General features: G+C 38.9%; 1 pseudogene; it reads left to right on the top strand.

Annotated features, from left to right (window-relative positions):
• Positions 1 to 4,605: 4,605 nt before the first annotated feature.
• LOC112922953 (U6 spliceosomal RNA) lies at positions 4,606 to 4,705 on the top strand (annotated as a pseudogene).
• The last annotated feature ends 343 nt before the right edge of the window (positions 4,706 to 5,048 follow it).

The following is a 5,048-nucleotide window of genomic DNA, read 5'->3' as shown; positions in this document are numbered from 1 at the left end:
AAAATTGAGTTCAAATTAGAGTAAATTGTGGTATTTCCTCCTATAGAAGTGGGTAGAGATAGACTGAATGCACCAATTACTACTGGAGATAAAGTAGCAGCTCTCAAATTAATGGAATAAAACAAGTCCCCCAGGCTAACAGCATAGTCTTGGGGTTAGCTGCTTAATTAGTGGGCTCTTTGTTCTAATAGATCTTTTAGATAAGATCTTGAAATCAAGTCAGATGGGGGGAGGAGGGAGTTAGAGAGAGCTTGGAGTCTTAGGTGAACCTGGTTACCATATTTTTAAACTAGACTAATGGAAAGATAAGGACCTCGATTCCAAAGAGCCAAATCAACCTTATCTCTTGAATTAGTTTGTGTATAATGAGCTATTTATTTTGGCCCGGAAAGTTGCTTCAATGAACCCATTATGATGGCCAAGCATTAACCATGATTAAATTTCCCTCCAAGGACAACTGAAGGATAGTTAACATCTTTATCTTCCTCCAGTTTCCAAATCATGAGCAAAAATATTTCCGAGGTAAAATCTTTATTATTGTGGCTTTAACACTCAGTGCTTACATGCTTCTCTTAAACCCTTGGTCACAACCTGTAGCAGGAGGAAGTGGTGACACAGTGGATTTGATTTCCACTGAAACAAAGAGCAACAAGTCTCCGAGCTCCCTGGCCCCTGCGCAAAATGCAGAATGACTTACAGTAGTGTGACCTAGCTTAAAATGTTGTAATGGCCTTGATAGTGATTCATGCCCACACAAAACAAACAGCTATCTTTCTAAACCTTCACAGCCTAGGCGGGGCCTCCACCACAGAGCTGCCTTTGGTCAGCTCTGCTGGCTTTGATGATGAGGCTCTGGCAGCCAGTCTAAGAGAAAAAAGGACATTCAGGGAATTTTAAGTGGTTTTGGATCAGCAGTTGTCATGTACAATTGATGTTCATTTATATTTTACTAGCCAAAATCTAATGCTGCCCAAAATTGGGAAAGAAATATTTCAAATACTAATCAGGTCCAATCCTGCTTTAATGTAAAAAATGAGCTGTCCTACCTTTTTTCAATCCTAGTCTCAGAAGGGAGATTTAATGTTTCCTGACAGTGCTTTAAATACTTTGCTGTTCAGACTTCAATGAATCCACAATAATTATATCAGTTAAACCAGCTTGGTTTTTCCAAAGCTGTTTCAAGCTTAGGGTGCTTTTGAACTCCTTATCATGGCATTCATCCTTTGATACCAGGTTTAATAGAAGAAGGGCTAATACTCAGATGGATCACCACTTAACTATTTAACCCATTTACCTATGTTGTTTTTGTTTTTGTCTTTGTTTTTTGTTTAGTCTATCAACTCCGTATTCTACAGTTTCCCAGCCTCTTCCCTTCCAGGAAGCTTAATTGCACAGAATATAGGAACCATATGCTATTCCCAGTGGAGAGTTTCAGGGAAGGCCCAGTGGTTTTTAATTCCCAGAAGATCAAGCAATAAAGACTTCAGCAGATTATCATTAAGAATTGACTTAACATTTAGCATCTAACTAAGCCTTTTGTAAGAGCTTTTATGTTGTCGTTTCTATGAAGGAGGTTAAAAAATTATCTTTTTCACAGATAAAGTGTGAATTATCACTATACCATTGTTTTAGGAAAAAAAGTACCAGCATCTCTAGGTGGAAATTAGTTCTATCCATCCCTCACCACTCCCTCAAGATGTCTAACAATTTCATCATAATTTTGGCTTCAATCAACGTTCATTCTTACTGAACCACACTTTCCCATAAAATGAGATCTTCTCAATCTGTTGTACTGGCAATCTCTAGCCTTCACCTCTACAACAACTGAACAAACAAAAGAGCACATTTGAGAACGATTTCCCTTCAGAAGAGCAGCCAAAGTGTGCTAAATACATTTACGTAAGGCCATAAAGCAAGTGTAGGAAGCAGAAGGCTTCTTCTCCGTGTGAGTGGAGCAGTGAGCCTAGCTTCCTGAAGAAGCGTGGAAATGGTAGCGGTAGACCCTCTTTATTTCTTCAGACAACCAATGAATTTCCACAGGAGAATCTGTCTTAGCATCTTTGAAAGTGTAAACAACAGCACTATCAACCAGTGATCACATGTGGGAACTCTTTCATTGTTTTTCCATAAACAATTTTGCTATATAAAAATAGATTCAAAGTTGTGGAGTGGATGCTTACTAATAACAAAAGAAATTATCAAAAGGATGCACATAAATGGTTATAAACTTGGAAGAGGTCTTGCAAAACACAAACATTGCAGGGTCAAAGTATAGGAGAGATGATAGCAAACAAGGTTTGCTTTGAACTTCTCATTCAACATTTATCATGTGTTCTCTTAATTTTCTAATAACCAATTATGTATTATTTTGCATGTGACTCTTATGCAACCAAACTTTCATAATTTGATGCTCTGTTCTTTAAACCTGCCATATCCATTCACATGATGCTCCAAAATTAATGTCAGCAACTAAATTTGTTATTTTCACTTTAAGTGGGAAACCTACCTTTTGATATTAATAGGCTGATTTAGAGACGGTTACTTCTTAAGGCAACGAGTTTGGACTAGTTGTAGGATTATTGCTAAGCTGGGATATTATACTGGCAAAACTTTCTAATTTGGGTGTCAGAAGAAACAATGTAGTTCTAATTTTGCCCTTTATTAATTACATGGGCTAATAAATAGGGTGCAATTTAAACTCCCCACACATACCATAATAGGAAGTATATGGGTATGTCAGTTAGATTAAGCTACAGCATAATGGTGGTCATTTGCTCTAATTACAAATCCACACCCTAGGAGTCATCAACTAGTCTTCTAATCAACTAGTCCAACCAGCCTCCAGAGGTGCTTTCTAGCCAAAATTCAGCTATCTTAATCTTCTAAAACACCGCCAGAATATCCTTAATTAGTATAATTTCTGTTAGTAATGCCTTTTCATTGGTAAAATTAACGTGTGTCAATTAGCATTAGGGATGTTACAAATGGGTGAGAGTGGTGGAAATGGAGATATTAAAGAGACATGGATTGTATAAAATATCCTAGAGACTTTTCCTTGGCTGTATAAACAGAGTAAGAATCTAGAAACTCTGTGCCCTGTACTGTATTAGGGATATTGTTTCCTAACTTGTCCTGTGCATAGCCATTGACTCAACCCTCAGTCCACTGCTGGCCTGATATCTACTAAATCAGATTACAAACTTCTATGTTACATTATATAAGCTGTTTTGTGCCTATTTCCTAATAAATGTTTAATATACATCTTTATGTGTGGAAGATAGTTACTCCTCATTCATCTCTAATTTTTGATGGTTCTCATTATTCACAAAATAACTTTTGCAATATTGCCCTTCACTCAGCATTGATTTCTCTTTAGCCCTGTGCCAGATATTTGTAATGTCACCCAGGTGACTGTAGGCAATTAGAGGTAATAAACTCCTAGATCTCCAGGCTATAAACTCAGAGGGATTCAGTGGGATTCAGTGCATGCATAGGGCTCTCTGGGTTAGCAGTCCCTCTCTTCAGGACTCTATGGTTTGATCTGACAGTTGCCTAGTCCTTGCCCTAAGTCCCAGAAGCAGTTAGGATTTCTCTAGTTCCCTCCAGGGTCTTCAGTTCCCTGGAGTCTTGATCAATACTTCCTGTAGCCTTTTCCACAGGCCGTGGTATTTGCTATTTGCCAACCTTTGCTATTTGCCCATAAGAATAGAACACCGGAAAAAAAAAAAAAAGAATAGAACACAGGGCAGGGTAGGGAATGCTTGGGTGGCTCAGTCAGTTAAGCACCCAACTCTTTAAAAAAAAAAGATTTTATTTATTTTAAGATTTATTTACTTGGAGAGAGAGAGAGAGCAAGTGAGAGAGAGAGAGAGAATGAGAGTGAGAGAGTGCATGAGCAGAGGGTGAAGGAAAAGGAGAAACAGTTACCCCACTGAGCAGAAAGCCTCACTTATCAAATGAGGAAACCAAGCCTTGGAGAAGTTAAGGGGCTTGCTTAGAGTCACACAGATTATAAGAAGTGAAGCTTGAGCTTAACTCAGTTCTGTGTGAATCCTTAGCTCTTGACTGCTCTACTACACAGCTTCTGCAAATTCCCTCACTCAAACTGTGAGCACTGTCACCATCATACTAGGATAGGCACCGAAAGAACTAGCCAATGGTTAAATACCAAGAAGGCAGCTAAGAAGGAGTAAACAGAGAAGGATCCCTGAGAACGGAAACAAGATTTAAGAAATAGCAAGACAATGAGTAAGATCCAAGCTGGTGTTAGCTGTGTACCACACTATGCACTTAATGTTTTTCCCAGACACAAAGGGCCTCTTTTTCTACATCAATGTGTATTTTTGATGAAGTCGCAGGGAAATATCACAGAAGATGACCATTGCCGATTGCCTATCCAATAACCATTCTCCACTCATTATTAATGGAACCCCCATTTTACTAAGGGTAACATCAGACTCTGTTAAAATGGCTCACTTCTACAGACTTCCCTGCCTCTATGGGGTTGGTCATATGGCACAAAGCTGGCTAATGTAAGAACAGCAGTCTTTTGGTGAAGGCTTCCTGAAAAGTTATGTTTATTGTTGAAAAAATACAAGCTTGTGCTTACTTTGGCAGTATTTATACTAAAGTTGAAACGATACAGAAATCAGCATGTCTCTTGCACAAGGATGACCTGCATATCTCTGAAGCACTCAATATTTTTGCATAGTTCCCAGAGGTCACTTGACATTTGCTGGTTAATACCAGGAAAACTACATGAGTCAAAGCACAGCATATGGCATCCAATGTTGAAATTGTGATTTTTCCCTACAAGGAGAGAGGGGGAAGGAGAGAGGGAGGACGTGTGACAAGCTCAGCTCACTCATTATTTGCCCTTTATTCATTCTTCTTCTGGCCTGGAATCCAGTTGTGATGTCAAATAGGGCAGCAGCTATCTTATCAGCATGAAGATTATAGTCTCACACTAAGGATGGCACAGTGGAGAGAGAACAACTGCTTAGAGGCTGAGTCCCTGATAACATTCTAGAGCCTCCATACCAACCTAA

This window comes from Vulpes vulpes, chromosome 16, assembly GCF_048418805.1.
Source record: "Vulpes vulpes isolate BD-2025 chromosome 16, VulVul3, whole genome shotgun sequence".
In the NCBI taxonomy this organism is placed as follows: Eukaryota; Metazoa; Chordata; class Mammalia; order Carnivora; family Canidae; genus Vulpes; species Vulpes vulpes.
This window is presented reverse-complemented; position numbering and strand designations above follow the sequence as displayed.